At 39.8% G+C, this 19,107-nt stretch overlaps 1 pseudogene; it reads right to left on the bottom strand.

The window, feature by feature from the left end:
- Window positions 1-269: 269 nt before the first annotated feature.
- On the bottom strand, window positions 270-2,560 carry LOC125281797 (tigger transposable element-derived protein 1-like; annotated as a pseudogene).
- Window positions 2,561-19,107: the final 16,547 nt, after the last annotated feature.

Below are 19,107 nucleotides of genomic sequence, written 5' to 3'. Positions count from 1 at the left end.
CGCAATAAAATGAATCAAGTTACTTTTTTGGTTTCCTAGGCATATAAAACAAGTTATGTTTATGGTATTAATTGTGCAATAGCAATACGTCTCAAAAAACAATGTACATACCTTAATTTAAAAATACTTTATTCCTAAAAGGTGCTAACCATCATCTGAGCTTTCAGCAGTTGTAATGTTTTTGTTGGTTGAAGGTCTTGCCTTGATGTTGACAGCTGCTGATCCATCAGAGGGGTGGTCCCGAATTTTTTTAAATGAGACAACTAAGTTTACCACATCAGTTGACTCTTCCTTTCACAAATGATTTCTCTGTAACATACAATGCTGTTTGATAGCATTTTACCAACAGAACTCCCTTTAAAATTGGAGTCAATCCTCTCAATATCTGCTGCTGATTTATCAACTAAATTTATGTAATATTCAAAACACTCTGCTGTCATTTCAACAATCTTCACAGCATCTTCACCAGGAGTAGATTCCATCTTTGCTCTTCCATAAGAAGAAACTTCTTATCTATTAAAGTTTTATCATGAGATCGTAGCAATTTACTCACATCTTCAGGCTCTCTTTCTAATTCTAGTTTTCTCACTATTTGTACCACATCTGTTGTTACTTCCACCACTAAAGTCTTAACCCCCTCAAAGTCATCCATGAAGGCTGGAAACAACTTCTTCCAAACTCCTGTGAATGTTGATATTTTGACCTCTTCCTATGAATCATGAATGCTCTTAATGGCACCTAGAGTGGTGAATCCTTTCCAGAAGGTTTCCATTTTACTTTGCCCAGATCCATCAGAGGAATCTGCAGCAGCTAAAACCTTATGTGATATATTTCTTAAATAAATACTCTAAAGTCTAACTTACTTCTTGATCCATGGGCTGCAGAATAGATGTTATATTAACTGGTATGAAAACAACATAAATCTCATTGTACTTCTCCATCAGAGCTCTTGGGTGACCAGATGCATTGTCAATGAGCAGTAATGTTTTGAAAGCCATCTTTTTTTCTGAAAGTAGTTCTCAACAGTGGGCTTAAACTGTTCAGTAAAACATATAAACAGATGTTTATATGTTCACCCAGGCTTTGTTTTTCCACTTACAGAACACAGGCAGAGTAGATTTAGCGTAATTCTTAGGGCCCTAGGATTTTTGGAATGGTCAATGAACAATGGCTCCAATTTAAGTCACCAGCTGCATTAGCCCCTAAGAGAGAGTCAGCCTGTCCCTTGAGCCTTTGAAGTCAAGCATTGACTTCTCTCTAGCTATGAAAGTTCTAGATGGCATTTTCTTCCAATAGAAGGGTGTTTTGTCTACATTGTAAATCTGTTGTTTAGTGTAGCCACCTTCATTAAGGATCGTAGCTGGATCTTCTGGAGAACCTTCTGCAGCTTCTACATCAGCACTTGCTGCTTCACCTTGCACTTTTATGTTATGGAGATGGCTTCTTTCCTTAAATCTCATGAACCAACTCCTGCTAGCTTCAAACTTTTCTTCTGCAGCTTCCTCACCTCTTTCAGCCTTCCTAGAATTGAAGAGAGTTGAGGTCCAGCTCTGGATTAGGCTTTGGCATAAGGAAATACTGTGGTTGGTTTGATCTTCTAACCAGACCACTCAAACTTTCTCCATATCAGCAATAAGGCTGTTTCACTTTCCTATCATGTGTGTATTCATTGGAGTAGCCCTTTTAATTTCCTTCAAGAATTTTTTTTCCCCCACTCACAACTTGGCTCTTTGGTTCAAGAGGCCTAGATTTTGGCCTATCTTGGATTTCAACATGCCTTCCTCACAAGCTTTAAATGTCTAGCTTTTGATTTAAAGTGAGAGACATGTGAATTCTCCTTTCACTTGAACACCCAGAGGCCACTGTAGGGTTATTATTTGGCCTCGTTTCAATGTTGTTGTGTATCTGAGAATAGGGAAGTCTGAGGAGAGGGAGAAAGATTGGAGAATGGCTGGTGGGTGGAGCAGCCAGAACACACATTAAGTTTGCTCTCTTAAAAGGGTGCAGAGTATGGTGCCCCAAAGCAATTACAATAGTAACATCAAAGATCACTGATCGCAGATCACCATAAAAATATAATAATAATGACAAACCTTGAAATATTGTGAACACTACCAAAGTGTGACACAGAGACACAAAGTAAGCAAATGCTGTTGGAGAAATGTTGCCAATAGACTTGCTCAGTACAGAGTTGCCACAAACCTTCAATTTGTTAAAAATACAGTTTCTGCAAAGTGCAATAAATTGAGGTATGCTTGTATTCAAAGCTTTCTACTTGTCACCTTCTATTCACTTGGCACAACTGAACCAGCTCTCACCAAATCAACAATAACCTGCTTGTGATCAAACCCAATGGACACTTTTCTCTTTTTATTTAGCTCACTGAAATTGAAAATGTTGGTCACTTTCTCTTCTCTTGGCTTCTGTGAAACTAATCTCTCCTAGTTTTATTCTCTCCCCTCTCCATTCCCTCGTAGTCCTCTTTGCTGATGTCTGTCCTTCTGCCCCTTTCTCTTCTCACAGTTCACATTACTTACAAAATCTCATCCGCATCAGCCATCACAGACAATTTATATACGTAGAACTTTCAAATAGCAACCCTGATCTTCCTAGTTCCGGACTACTCTGCCCAAGAATCTAGTAAAATTTTTATTTGGATTTCCCAGAACTATGTCTAACTCATCCTACCCCAAACTGAATGACTGTGCTTCCTCACAAAAATGCTTACTTTGATAAACCTGTCCCTGATCACTCCTTGGGTCGTCCCTAGTCACCCAAAGCAGGAGACTGAGAGCCCACCTATTTAACTGACTATCCTTTGCCCTTCACGCCCAGTTGGTCCCCAAACACTATTGACTCTGCCTCTTAAATACTTAACGGCTCTACTCTTGTCTTCTCCACTTTTATTGCTGTGGTCAGGTTCTCATCATTACTTTCCTGAAATGTAGCACTGGACTCCTAACTATCTCATTGTCTCTCCTTCTTAAATATATCCTGCAGAGTTCTTCTCTGCTTTTATTCCTTAAAAGACATACTATGAAGAAAACAATAAAACTTCCTAGCATGTCATACAAATGATTCACCATCTCAAGAACACCGTTACTTCTTCTAAAATGTATTATTTAGATATTAATAATAGCTACTTCATAAGATTTTTGTGAGACATACATGGGTTAATATATATAAAATTCTTAGAAGAGTGTCTCATACAAAGAGACTGCTCAGAAAAATTAGATAATATTCTAGTAAGAACTTAATAACGTTCAATAAATAAATGATAACTGAGATGATCAGCAGAGGATTTCATGATTTGTATCCCAGTGCTGTGCTGCACACAGGAAGTTAAGTGTAGGCACACTCAGCTTCCGATTCCAGACTAATAGGAAAAAACTGCTAACGTGATGTCAGGTTAAGGCCCTCACTGGTTCAAAACTATATTTCTGGTTTTTGCAACCCATATCAGGGTAGACGGGCAGTTTGGGACTAAAAAGCACATTACAAGATCTCTTTCTTTGTCTCTTATTTTTATTTCAATTGGGAATGATTTGTTTCCATTTTCTTTTTTGCATTTTCACGTATTTGAAACTTTGAGCATAGACAGACACATGGTGAGGACTATACTGCACACAGTGGAAATTCAAGTTCTAAATGATGTTCTTTGGGTGCATGGTGATGAGAACATGCTCCAGTGATGACCATGAAGACGCTGATCATCAGAATCCCCCTCTCCCACCCACCTGTGTCATATTAGGCTGCCAAAAGAGGTGTCTAACCCTTATAACCTTAAGGAAGATTTTACGTAAAAATACAACCGTCTTGCAGGGTCACAGGTGGCAGATCCTGTCTCTGTCAGAGGCACTGAAATTTATGCTGCAGAAGGACATCTCTGTGCTCATTCACATTAACCTCCAAGACATGCCTGAACTCCCATTAATGATCTGTCATTGTTATTTATCTAAACTAGGCCTACAAGCTGTTTATGTTATTAGTCTCCTTCACCATTTGTAGACAGTGAGCTTCTCAAGTTCCAAACTTCTCTCTTTTAAATTGAAAGGGGTCACTCAGGTGGACTTGGGTTTGAGGGGAAACAAAAAGGGCTGAATGGGGAAACTTCCTCTGTACTACTATGAGATCTGACAACAAAAGACTTAATATTCTCCCAGATCTTTCACTGGGGCAGGATATAGCCACAACTTTTAACACGAGGACCACAAACCACTGCTGATAATGCAGACACATATTTCACGTTAGTAATTAAGGCCAGAAAAGTACATTGTTTTAAAAAGAAAAACAAGTTATTTGATTTTAGACATTTTTAGTCTTCTGACTCTTCCCTGTTCTAAGGATTCAGAAAGAATCATATCATATAATTAAATTCTTTACATAAACATACAAAGCAAGTATAAGGCATTTAATATAGTGCCTGGCACAGAGTAAATGTAATAAATGGTCATCATGGATGTTGTTATTTTCATTATTCTGATCATCTCCCATAGTCCATTGGGGATACGACCAGAAAACAGAGCCAACCACAAGTGTGTCTTCTATTTAGGTAATAAATGTGGATAGAGATAGAGATAGAAGAATATATGAATGTAGATGAAAGTCTTCTGCACTTATCACATCACGTTCACTTAGGACCCCTGTCAGTCAGGAAAGGTAATATAATTATCCTAATGTTACATATAAGGAAACTGACACCAAAAGAAGCAGATCACAGCAGTCAACGAAAGACTTAAGCCTGCAATGTTATCTTTCAGACTCCTACCTTCTTACTCTTTCTCTCTGAGGTTGAGGGAAGGGTGCAGAGGAGGCTGGGGGACAGTGATGCAAGAGAAGTCAGGGAATGAGAAATAGTATAGGAAGCTGTTGTCCAGGTTATCTGATTTCCTCAGCCTATGCAAAGTATATTGCTGTCAAGCAGTTTATTTTGTTTATGAAATTTACCTCTTTACTTGGTCATCATCATCATAATTAATTGTAAGTAGGCATTAGTCTACTTTCATGATGTGTTGTTTATTGCACCAGCATGAAAAGCAGAAGAAAGCGCTATATCCTACAAAGATTCAAATTTCTCTTTGAATTTATCATACTTGTTCTAAAGGAGAAGAGAGATTCTGACAAGCATGGGTTGATTTCCCATTATGTTCCCTAGTTTCTTGGCTCAATAAGCTAGACCTTCAACAGTGCCAAGCATACGCTGACTGCCCTGGATCACCCAAGGTACGCTGGAGGCCTTAGGAGACCATATGTTAGGCATCTGACATATGTTAAAAAAAAGAGCTGGTCATATTTCTGAAGCAGATTTCCATAATGTAGCTTCTCCATGCAGGAATTAGCCCTGTAGCTCGTCATGTTTAATTCATGCTTAATTACATTTGAATCCGTGAACTTTTCCATGAAGTCTTCACAATTGCACTTCCATTGTAGTAGTCATACTTGCTAAATTTTCCGTGCTTTAAACACAAATGTCAGTGCCTTGTGAAATTTCACAATTATGCTATTCACTGTCATTTTTCATTCAGCCATGAATCAACATAATTTGATGATAGCTGTACAATTATGAAAATACTGTCGAGTAGACATCACCCATGTGAACCTAGTGCTAAGCATTATTATAATAAAGTCAGGGAAAAGTCATGAAATTCCTAGCCAGCCTGAACTTAACAGAACATGAAGTCATTTAACTTAATTGAAAGTGTTCGCACTGAGTTTTTCTACTTCAGCAACAGAAGTTCCATACAAATTAGAGCTGCTGAGGAAAGGACTGCCTCCGTAGTTGCCTTTCACAGAGCCGACAAAACTACCAGATTTACAGTGGCATTTCATATTCACTCATCCTTCCTCTCTAAGTACCATTTGATTATCTCCTACTGCCATGTTTAAGTCAAATCCTATGAAGCTCCATATCAGAAAGTCATTGACTCATGGCTGAAAGGAACTTTGCTCACATTCTCATCTCCAAAAGGAACTTACATTCATTTTGGAGGTGAGAAGCTCAGACCCAGACTTTCCTAGTATCACAGCTATTCAGCGACAGACTGGAACCGGAACTCAGGTTTCCTGATGCCCAAGCCAGGAAATCGTTTTCAGCACACACGAGGGCACATCTCAGTAATGGCAGCTGAGGGTTACAAAGTAAAGCTTTGGCCCGATGTGAGAAATGGAGCACTCAAGGCTCAAGTTCTGTCTCCTTCCCCACCCAGATGTACCATTCCCACTACTCTGGCCTTTTGCCTGGAAACTTCACCATTAGGAATTGGTTTTTGGATTTGAACCATCAGGTTCCTAGTAGAAACTTGTTAAAATGGAAATAATGTATTGTACAACAGAGGCTATCCCTTGAAATGGCCCAAGGAATCCTTTGCATGACTTTCAAGTCAGCAATCAGGGCCTGAACAAATGGTACAAGAGACAGATAATATTTGATAGACGTAACTGATGTGGTAAGATGAGGGATGAGACATTGGACATGGTGGGGAACCATAATGGGTACCTGGAATCTGAAAGTCTAGGTAGGAAAGAAGCTTCAGAGAGGCAGAAGTGAGTGCTTCTAATAGGTTGGGAAATGGAGGGGAAGAGACTCTGATAAAAGAGCATTGGAGTGGGTGACTGATACATACCAGAACCCAGGAATAATGACCAGTGACCGGTACTTTCTTCTCCAGAGGAAAATTCTATTTCCATGCAGCATTTTCCTTTTTCATCTCTTTCTTATTCAGAAAAGAGAAGAACACTTCTGCATCTTTCTTAAGCACTCCTGCCCAAGATGTTTCTCTGGGCATGTATTGTCTGCAGGTGGTCAATCCTTTAGCCAGAAGGTCCATGATTTTAGAAAATCTTTCTCTGAGTTCAGGCAGCAGAGAGAAAGCTCCCAAACAAACCATCCTCCTCCCATCCATTTGCTGCAAGCTTCCTCGAGAAGGCTGTGTTCAGGTTTGAAGACCATAAAATACAGGAAAAGAGTGGAAGCAATTACCTAGGAACACCTCTGCCTGCCTCCTCCCTTCTCCATATCTTCTCACACATGTTGGGCAGGGGAAGGTGGTGACACTTAGGGACTCTGGGCTTAGTATACAGCCCCAATTTAAACTGAGTAAAAATATAATGGGGTAGGAATTTCCCATTGAGAGGTAACCTCTTCTTGGGATAAGATATTATATTTAGGTCACTTTCTGGTATGTCTAAATCAAACCACCAGTGAGGCTAGTGTGCTAGGCGATTTGAGTAGAGAGAAGAACACAGGTCTTATACTCAAGAACTTATAACCCACTAAAGGGGAGAGAGCATCTGTGTAGAGAGATAGCCAACAATGACATCAAGATCTGTCAATGAGAGGAAAGGGGAGAGGAAGAAAATGGACGAGAGACATGAGTGGGAAAGAAAGATGTAAATGCATGAAATAGAAGGGATAAGACAGATACCTTTAAGTACATGATAACAATGATTAACTAAGCACTGTGTTCCCAGCATAGTGCTGTGCTTTATACACACTATCTTATTTGATGATATTTGTGACCTTTTCTACAACTCCAGGAAGAAACTGCAATAATCTGTGGATTAGTACCTGTCTTCAAAGACTTGCCTCTAGGAAAAGTAACTGAGCAAAGGTTTATCATTAAAGGATGACAAAACCAAAGCAATGCCTGTGGTTTGATAACGGTGAGTCAATGGCAGGAAGTCTGCCATAGAGCTTCTTACTCTAGGAACGTTGTCTGCCATCTTGTCAACTTTGCTTTGAACGTCCCCTCATACCTGGCTCAGCACCCTGGGCAGAGCAGGTGCCCACTATCATCTATTGGTTGGCCTTGGATTATAACTTCTTGTGCGGGAAGTGACCCTGCATCGTTGTCATCCGTGACCAAATCCTTACCTTTCAGTTTATTAGCACTTCAAGTTCCCAAGATGCTTGACTGAACATGGCCAGACAAGACCCACTGTGGACCTCTGGCTAGTATGTCCTCAACATGGTCAACCATAAAAACTCCCTTACTTCTCCACAGGCCCACGAGTTCCTCCAAGTGCAAAGTCACCCTGAACTGCAAAGAGCACAGTGGAATTGAGAGATTAGTAATGCAAAGGTGGTCAGACAGTGGTAGAGGACAAGAGAACAAAAGCACTTGTCATGTCGAAGACATTTTCACCCCGAGCAGGCCAAACCTTTGTCTGCCAGCTTTGAAAACACTGGCCACAATACATCCTCGGTTTGCCAGGATAAAAGAGATTCTATTGTGGAACTCTCTCTAGGCTCAGGGAAATAATTATTAACTGTGGCTTCCACGGGCTAGGATTATGCCAGGTGGAAAAAACCATGGCTTTAATCTGCTTGATCTGAAATGTCAAATTGGGCCTAAACACTTCCTAGTGCTCTTAGTGCTGCTGGGGAAGCCAAGCTCTTGATGCCTTAGCCCTTCTGTTCACAACTCAGCCTTTTCTTCTACATATCCACATTAATTACAACTCTTTGCAAGGGAGAGAATGATTGTTCTGGCTATTATGTACTATCAACAGGCCATTTTCAAGCTTTTACCCAAAATTCAGTGATTCGGCCTCAGTCGGCATGCCTTCTGGATACCCTCGTTTAGCCCTTCACACTTGCTGCATAGACAATACTCAGTCCTGTGGTTCTGAGATTGGAAAAATAGAAGGCCCCTTCCACCTTTAATCTCTGTGCCTACAGAACTCGGAGGGGGGAAGACCAGAGATGAATCCTCCTCCTGGGACCAAAGCAGAATCTAACTCACTTCCATAAAAGAGCCTGAGAAAGCCCGGCAGAGGCACATGGAAAACAGGCTTGAAACAACACTGGTCACATTGAGAAGCTGGGCACAACCAGGCCGGCAACGTGGACTCTCAGGAATGAGGTGGATTTACACAAAGCAATAAAACGAGACCAGAGCCAGAGGGGCACGAGGGCATTGGCCTCTCCAGATGGAGACTCTCAATGGTGCTGTATGCTGCTGCACGTGCCGGCCTGATGGTGGCTTGTCACTGCCATTCCTTTGCCATCAGGAGCACGGCTGTCATGCATGGGAGGTCACTAAACCAACAAAAACCACAAATTCATTACCTTAGTCGTCACTTAGCTCCATCTACTTTTTGGAAATCGGAAAGATCATTTTCCAAGAGTAAAGAGGATCTGTGTAACTAAGCTCTCAAGGAATAGCAAACACTGTGTAATAAAGAGTCTGACTCCATTTTTTATGTTTGCTGACAGTTTTCAAGGCCCACTACTTCCCTCCTCCCTGCCCCATGGCTGAGCAAGCTAATAAGAAAGCCCAGTGCTCCCTCTTTTGGCACCAGCAGCAAATTCAAACCACACAAGTCACAGTCTGGGTGTGGGAAACTGTAGCCCAGCCACACCCCATGACCACCATAAAACCTCCTTTCTTTGCCTTCTGAAGCCATTGTCAGACCAGCTTGGGAGCCTGCCTTGTCCTCCCCAGAGACCCTCAATGTGTGTCCAATAAACTTTTTCATACCCTTGTGGTGCATGTGTGAAATTGTCACAACCTAATATGAGGTAGGGGTCCACCCTACCTCTGTGGATTGACCACAACACACTGTTTAAAATGCATAAGAGCAAATACTGTTTAAAAAACTTGACTTGAAAAAAAGCGGGGGGTGGCTCAGTTGGTTAAGGGTCTGCCTTCTGCTCAGGTCATGATCCCACGGTACTGGGATCAAGTCCCATATTGGGCTCCTTGCTCAGAGGGGAGCCTGTTTCTCCTGGCTGCTTTGTATGCCATTCCCCCTGCTTGTGTTCTCTTTCTCTCTGACAAATAAATAAATAACATCTTTTAAAAAAATAAAAATAAATTAAAAATTTGACTTGGGGAGATTTCCAAGATATAGTCAAGTTTAGAAAGCAATTTGCAAAACAGCATTGATTGTATGATTCCATTGATATAAAAATAAGTATTACATGTAGTGTATGTTTATATATATAAATGTAATATTGTATATATGTGTATATATGTGTGTGTATATATGTGTAAATGTGTGTGTGTGTGTGTATATATATATATATATATATCTCCTAAAGAAAATGAACTGAAATCTGTTAATTCTGGTCACTCCTAGGCAAGGGAATAGAGAATAGAAAGAGATTAAAAGGTCACCATCATGTTTCAATCTTCATACTTATGTTAGGTTTGAATCATTTATCATAGATGTATTCTATTTGTCTAAGACTCTACCAATGATTAAAATCAAATAAAACAAAATAAAATATTAAGTCTAGGTGTGCCTGGGTGGCTCAGTCATTTGAGTGTCCCACTCTTGGTTTCGGCTCAGGTCATGATCTCAGGGTCATGAGATCGAGCCCCATGTTGGGCTCCATGCTGGGTGTGGAGCCTGCTTCAAATTCTCTCTCTCCCTCTGCCCATCCACCCCCCCAAATATATATATGTTTTATATATATATATATATATATATATATATATATATATATATATATATGGATATGTATATAGGATATAGGATTAGGATATATATATATGTATTTAGGAGATGATAGATAGATGATAGAAATTATTTCAGGATGTAGATAGATAGATCTATCTGTCTACATCCTGAAATAATTTTTTAAACTAATTTTAAAATGGTTTTACTCATCAGGCAGGAAAAACCTTTTTGAATGGGGGTACCCCACATTGAGAGGGATTTAAGGAAATGGGTGCTCTCTGCATTGCCAGTGAGCTGTGGAGAAAACTGATTAATATATATAAAAAGCCTAAAAAATGATCAAATCCTTTGACTCAGTAATTCCATTTCTAGTGATCAATTCTAAGGGAAAAAATTAGAGCTGTGTACAGCAAATTATATAAAAGAGCTATCACATTATTTTTAAAGTTAATTTTTATTTCTACCAGTAGAATACATGCACATAGTTTAAACATGACGTTTGTAAGGCTTATGGTGAACACAACAGCCGCTTCTCTAACATTTCCCATCTCCCGAAGACCATTCCTCCAATTCCACATCTCTCTGCTCTCTGATAGGTTTCTTCTAATGTGTCACTCCATGGTTTGTTTGTTTTGTTAAGATCTTATTTATTTATGTGAGAGAGAAAAAGAGAGCATGAGAAGGGGGAGGGGCAGAGGGAAAAGCAGGGAGCCTGACACAGGGCTCAATACCAGGACCCTGGGATCATGACTGAAGGCAGACACTTAACAAACTGAGCCACCCAGGCACCCCCATATTTTTTCCATACTATGCTTATCCTGCTACTTTTTGGTTCATGGTGGCTGAGACTTCAACTCCTGCATCATCATCCCCACCCATCCTTACTTCCTGTCCCCTCTTCCTCCAGTTCTGTTATCTCTCAGTTTTTATTCTCTATTATTATAACTGTGCAAGTATTGGATTGAGTCAAAAAGTGAGCTATAATCACATTTCCTTTCATGTACAGTACTTTTCCTAAAAAGTTAATCATTGCTTCTTTTTCTTTAACTCTCTTGTGTTTCCAGATGTTAAACTCCTCCTCAGTCAACTCCTCCTCACAGAACTTCCTAGGGCTTCCCTTTCCTGCCTCTCTCATGTTTGATACATATTCATTTTTCTTGATCTTCATCTTTCTTTGTTTACTCCCTACTTTGCTTGAAAGTATCTCCCAGCAGCCTCTCAAGAAGGGAAAAAAGGAAGATCCTTTTTTTTTTCCAAAGTATTGTATATCTAGAAAATCCTTTATTACTTATTATAATAATAAGAAGGTAATCTCCCCACCTTTTTTATTTTCCTCTTATTAGTTAGATGTTAGATGTTCTGCATTGATTTTCTAATTTCCTCCAGTAGCCTCCATTTCTGTCTCTTTTTGTTCTGTTTTCTGAGCATTTGTCAATTTCATCCTCCAATCCTTTTATTGAATTGTTTATTCTACTACCATATTTCTAATTTTAAGGGCTCTTTCTAATCCCTTGATTTTTTTATAGCCTCTTGTGTTTGTTTTATAGAGGTAGTATCTTTTATTGCTCTGAAGATATTAAATATAGATTTTTGTTTGTTTTCTTCAGCATTGTCTCTGTTTTTTATGGGTCCTTTTTTTATTTGTTTGTTTGTTTTTCTCTTTAATGTTGGATGAGTTCCTCAAATATCTAGTGATCCTTAACTGAACATTCACATTTCAGGCTGGCAATTCCAAAGCTGCTGATTAGAAGCTCAGTGTTCATGAGTGTGACTTGCCCACCATTGGAAGTGTGATGCACACAGGCATGATTTCTCCACCTATGAGCTAAACTGGAAGATTCTTAGCTGTGAAGTAAACAAGGCTTTTGGTGAGAAAGAAATAGCATCAGTATGAGATCTCTTCTCTGGAAGGATTACGTTTCTCCAAAAATTGTCTAGTCCCCTAGTGGGTGCAAGGGAATTTGGTGAAAAGGTATCATACGACCGGCTATCGGCATTCTGGAAGAGTAGGACAGGGGAAGATAGCCGAAGACTCGAAGAAGACTTAATGGCCCTGCTTTCAGCTCTGTGCCCTACCTGCTCATTCCTCCCACCTTCTGTGGTGCCATTGCAAGTCCTGTGACACTTAGTGTTACTACAAGAAGGAGACAGATAAATTGACAGTAAAGTGTGGAGCCTGAAGGAAATGTTATGTTATGGGGATGGTGTGCCATGCTCCTCAAAATGCGTCGGGCTGGAGTCTTCTGTAAGACCAGTGTAGTTTATTGACACTTCAGGTTTTCTAAAGATGAATCCTACTCTTAGGACTAACTCTGGCCAACATAAGGAGATAAAATGTTGTAAGCTGGATAAACAGTACCAGGCAGCAGCCTCACATACGGCTATATTGCTAAAATAAATCTTCCCGGTTGCTGGTCTAAAGCTCACTGTTTCTGTGTATTGAATTTTAGCCTATTTTTATAGTCATGCATTCCTATAAAGACGCTTATTACAGACTGCAAAGACCTGATTATGAAGAGTCGCTGCAGAAAATGAATTATGCAAAGGAAAGATCTTGCATTCTTAATAAATATACTTGTTAACAAATATGCAGCAAAGAAACAACAGACTGAGAACCACTACCCTAGAAATCAATGCTTATTATTCTAAGGAGCGGGTCATCTAGAAACAAACTGTCTCGTTTGGCAAACACACATGAATGACATCCTGCCACTGGAGCAGATGAAAGGTGTTTAGCCCACAAGGGCTTTATCTTGTGCCATCACTGGGAGGGAACAAAGGAAGTTCTTTCTGCCCTCTTTCTGGGCTCTTGGTTCAAGTTAGACTTCTGTCAGCATCAAGGTGAAACTCACTTCCACAGCTTCGTTGGTACTTGGCTCAAAGAGCTAAGGAGAAGCATCCAGAAAGCATGTTCAGAGATGGCTTTTGCATGACCTGGGGGATTTGGGAGCCCTATTTCTAGTCACTCCCAACCACCTGAGAGTAGTAGTTTTATGCTGTGAATAACTGAAATGCTGCTTTGCTGAACATCTCGTATGTGTGAGAAATTTTATAATGTATGATCCAATCCAAGGGAAGTCAGCTTGGTACAAACTCCAATGGATACATATAGCAATTCAAATATTTATTAGATATAATGCCGTCTGTCTACCCCCGTCTACTCATGCCTGCACATTAAAGTTACCATAGTGGTTAAATTATCCTATGACATATCCTTCAATCCTCAAGACCATAAGTAAGTACCCCTACTGTAAATTAGCATGTATACTTACTCCATCTTAACACTGTTATAATTGACTATTAATACATCTATTTACCTTTCGGACTCCTAGTTTTGAAGCCATAGATGGGGCAACTATTATATGCCCTGCCCAATGCCCAGCACAGTGCTGGGTACATAGCATACGCTCACTAAATACTTGCTGCAGGAAGGAATGGCTTACAATGTCTCTGTCAAATCTTCTCATCAAGCTTGCCTCACTGCTCATTCCAGCTTCTAAATAGTCTAGGGGTAAGTGTGGTTGTATAACGGGGGAGAGAGAGTGGATATGGATCAAATTGTCAAATGAATTTGACCACTTTCATGTATCTAAACCTGTCTGGAATGTGTATATTAAAAACCACAACTCCACCTACTTAGATGTATTGAGGGAAATGTAGGTTGAGTTTACATACTACGTCTACCATCCAGCAATTCCATTCCTATAGTCTTGAGGAACTCTTGCATATGCGCACAAAGGGACGTGCACACAAATGTCTATCGCAGCTTTCTATTACACCAGAGAAATGGAAACCCCTAAGGGACAATTGACAAGAGAATGTGGAAATGAAAAAATGGTGACTGAGCGGATGTGAACTATAGCTACACACAGTAAGGGTGAATCTTAGAAACATGTGATGATTAATTTTCCATGTCAGCTTGGCTAAGCTATGGTGCCCACTTGTTTGGTCCAAACACTAATCTAAATGTTGCTGTGAAGTACTTTTTAGATGTGATGAAAATTTACAATCAGTAGACTTTAAGCTAAGAAGATTACCCTTCATAGTGTGGGTGAGCCTCATCTAATCAGTAAAAGGCCGTAAGAGCAAAGATCGAGGTTTCTCAAAAAAAGAATTCTGCCTCAAGACTGCAACGTAGGAACCCTGCCTGCGTTTCCATTGCCGGCCTGCCAACCTGGCCTACAAATTTTAGATTTGCCAGTCCCCACTCTCACATGAGTTAATTTCTTAAAATGTATATAGATACATTCTTAATAGAAATTAATATACCTATAACAATATAAGTAAGTATAAAATATGTTTTTACCTTAAATTTTATGTATCTGTGTATAATATCTCCCACTGGGTCTGCCTCTGTGGAGAACGTTGACTAACACAAAACACAAACATGAGTGCTAGAGCGTGTAAAACTACACACAGTCGTACTCCAGTCTCAGGCCTATAAAGCTGAAAAAGAAGGGAAATCAAACAAAATCGTGTTAACAGATGTATACATATGTGAAAAAACATATTTTTAAAAGGAATGGTTAGGGGAACCTGGGTGGCTCTGATGGTTAAGCATCTGCCTTCAGCTCAGGTCATGACCCTCAGGTCTGGGGTCTGGGATTGAGCCCCTGTCGATTCTCTGCTCAGCAGGGAGTCTGCTTCTCCCTCTGCCCCTCCCTCTCCCCCTGCTCGTGCTCTCTCTCTCTCTGTCTCAAATAAATAAATACAATCTTTAATAAAAAAGGAATGGTTAAGCCCCACATGTGTGAATTCACATTTCCTCTGTGCAAGGAGTCAGGGGAAGGAGCTTAGTCTTTCCTTTGGGGTGGTGTTGATAATGTTCTAGTTCTTAGGTAGGGTGGTAGGTTTATGAGTACTCATTTTATTAATATACTTTGTTTTTATATGTATATTAAACATCGTCTTTTTATGAAGCAAATATTCTATGATTAAAACTTTTTAAAATAACAAATCTTATAGGCACCTATATAAAAGAACATTGTGCTGAGCTCCCTTTGTTGGCTTAGCCACTGTTTTTAACATAAAATATTTCCTCTTGGAAGCCTCTGTCTGTTCCTTTTCCTTTAGTAACACTCTTTCCTCTTTTATCCTTGTCCCACTTGTACTTTTCACAGCTTCTAATCCATTAACCACTCTGACATATGGATTTAAATGCCCTTCTTATTACACTCTGTTGGACTCAAGTTCTCCAGGTCCGATTTTCCCAACTCTGTTTCATAATCAGTAGCTTTTCCTGTAGCCCTCATTTTGAACCCCTCATCTGGTTGGACCGCATTTCCCTTACATTCATCTCGCCCAGACTCTGAGCTGAGTCCTGGGAGAGTACAATATCCCCTGTGGACTCCACAGTCTTTGATTACTTCTCCCCTTAACCTTGTTCTTTTGGTTAAGTAATTCTTCTTAGGCAAAAGTTCACGCCTGTTCCCCCAAGTTTCTTTTCTTCAATTCTCTCTTTGACCTTCTCTAATCCGGCTTTTACCCACTTCACTCCACCGAAACACAAAGCTACCAATTACGTCCTCCTCAGGGGCTAAGCCTCCTGGCCTCTGTGCCAGCCTCAGCCCCCTTGACCTCACAGCTGCCTTTGATCTTGTGAAACACTCTGTCTTTGGGTCAATTGATAACTCCCACAAGGGCCAGGCAGAATGCGTTCCTTGCCTAGAGTGTAGCCGAGTCAGCATACAGCTGGCTACCCAGAGTATTCTGCATGCTGCAAAGGAGCTCTCAGCTAAAAGAGGGGAGGCTTGAGATGAGAATTAGTTTTTCATTTAAAAGCTGAATAAAGGATTGATCGTGCAGGCTGAAGTAACTTGAGGAAAGAAAAGGCTGCCGATGATCAGCAAATGCAGACCTTCTTTCAAATAATTTCTCAGCAGTTTAACAAATAGTTGAAGAAAATGAAATTTTTTAGAGAATTTGAATTCCAAAGCTCACTGTAATAATTTGCCTCTGTGTTGTTGTTGTTTTTAATTTTCTGAGCGGCATATTTGGGTTTTAGTTTCATAGCTAAATATACGAGCAGCATATTTGGCCTTTTTTATTTGATTGTTTTTTTATTTAGATTTAGAAAGAGCTAGAAATAATCTTTTCTTCTCTGAAATCATACTAACAAAAATTCCTTTATGGCCCTTATTGAAATCTGTCATACATTAAGACAGAATGCATTATTAGTAATACAGTTGCATGAACTCGAGTTGATAATACGCAGTTGGATAGTCAAGATATCCTCTCGCAAAATATCTCCAAATTACTATTATCTCTATAATTTCGTACCCTTTAGCTAAACAGGACTTTTTTCTCCCTCATGCCTTTACTTTCCCTCCTCTTTATCTTTGCTCCTGAAGTTTTTTGCGTTTTTGTTTGTTTCTTTTTTCCTGACTTTAAGACCTCCTCGTTCTCTCATTTCCTCTGGTCAAAATTTCTCCCATTATTTGACCAGCAGTAATACTTGACTTGTACCCTTTCTGACCTTATTTTGTTTTGTATTATGCATTTGCTGTATTATTTAAACTTTTATTTGGAAATAATTTCAAACTCACAGAAAAGTTGCAAAAATAATACAGAACATAACACCCTTGCTTGGATACACAAATTTTAATATTCACCATATTTGTTGTTATCTCTTTCTTTCTCTGCATGCCTGTGTTACGTATAATATTTCCCTTTTGAACTTCTCTAGGATAGGTTGCAACTATTATGTCCTTTTATCCCTTAACATTTCAGTATGTATTTCCTAAGAATAAAGCTATTATTTTATAGAACCATGGTACAGTCATCAACTTGAGGAAATTTAACACTGACACTATACTTTTTATCTAAGCAGTCCATATTCCAATTTTGTCAATTGTGCCAATAAAATCCTTTAAACACTTTTTTTACTTCCAGTGCGGAATCCAGTCTAAGATCACGCATTGCATGTGGATTGCATTTCATCTAAGTCACGTCATTAGTTGGCCTGTATCATTGCAACTAACAAGCATTCTGAAGGTAGTCATGTTAAGAACATATAAATATCCTACTCTTCATCACACTCTTCCACTACATTAAGCATCCATTGATGATTCTTGCCCAAATTATTATGACCTCTGAAAAATGGTGAATTTCTAATTCTACCACCCCACATTTATCTGTCTGAATTATCCTTTAAGAAAGAGCCCTCCCTTTTCCTAATTTTGTTTAACTATCTAATTATTATCAATATAGACTCATAGGTTTCTAGTTTTTTCACTGGGCTACTGTCCTTATTTATCTTGATGCTTAAAATTGTCTCCGATTTGGCTGGTGAAAGCCTCTTCAGGCGGGCTTCCGGGCTTCTGTATGCTTCTGTTTCGCCCATGCATTTTCAGATCACTTCCTCACTTCCCGGCAGGATGATCCAGACTCTTCTTGCACCTTCTCAGCCCTGCAATCAGCTATTTATTCATTCATCTCGCAAACATTATTTTAGTACCTGCCATGTACCAGGCACTCTTCTAGGCTTCACCGATGGTGATAAGCAAATCTAGCCATCATCCTTTTCTTAATGGAATTTACAGGTAAGTGGATGATATGGACGTTAAAAATTTCTTTCCCCATGTCTCCTACTCATTCATCCTATCCCTGTGTGGTGAAGTACACAAATGTCTCACAAATTGGATTGCATGCTTACTGAATGAGTCTTCAAGTTTTTTTCCGGTCATCTCCAAATTTCTCCTTGTCAGAGGCTAGAGCGGGGTGATCCTGCAGGCTTGTAAGAAGTAGCTCTGAGTCTAAAGTTGTCTTCAGCCAGCAGGGAAGGAAGGTTTTTACAGGGAACTCTGTCCTGGAACCAGAGTGCACCTCAGTGTGTCCTGCTCACCTGCTGTGGTACAGACTTGCTGGGCACGTGCTGGCAGGAGGAGGCACGTGGCATTGGCTCTTAGGAACACAGGGCACTGGATCAACACTACATAGGAGTAATTAATGTCCATATCAGAGATCTTGGTTATGTGGAAAAGCCACAACTTCTCCAGTCACATGTTGAATGATTTTCCATTCATTCTCTTGCTCCTTATGCTTCAGCCACAGTAGTTTTCCTTCCATTTCTTGAAAAAGCCAAGCTCAACCACATCACAGCCTCTCTTATTCTTCTCCACACTATTCTTTTTTTTTTTTTTCAGTAGGCTCCACATTCAAAGTGGGACTTGAACTCATGACTCTGAGATTGAGAGTCTCATGCTCTACCGACTGGGCCAGCCAGGCAGCCCCCACACTATTTTTATCATTCACATGGAGGGGCCATCTCTGGTCATCCCACCAAGACCCTTGCTGACCCTGTTCATTCCTCTAACTTTACCTTTACAGTCTGAAACACAGAACCTTGAAGAACACGGCAGGAAGCTTGGATTTGTATGCAAGGGCAATAGACTCTGAAAAAAAAAGAAGAAGAACCATCATGACATTTAAGGTAATTGACTATAGATATACCTCTCACTTGAGCTATGAAAAGTCACAACCTAGACAAAAAAGTTAGTATTCTTACCTCTATAATTTAGAAGATTTGCTTGAAATCTGAAAACCTAGAAATGAACAAATCATTGCACTCCGTTTCAAAATAAATGAAATGTCCCATGGTGAGGCTTTAAGCACAACCTCTCGTCTTATCCAGGGATGCAACTTCCTGCTTTGGTCATGCTGTTTTAAAGTATTAGTGTGACTGTTAGGTACGCCTCAGGG

This window comes from Ursus arctos, unplaced genomic scaffold, assembly GCF_023065955.2.
Source record: "Ursus arctos isolate Adak ecotype North America unplaced genomic scaffold, UrsArc2.0 scaffold_10, whole genome shotgun sequence".
Lineage (NCBI taxonomy): Eukaryota > Metazoa > Chordata > Mammalia > Carnivora > Ursidae > Ursus > Ursus arctos.
This window is presented reverse-complemented; position numbering and strand designations above follow the sequence as displayed.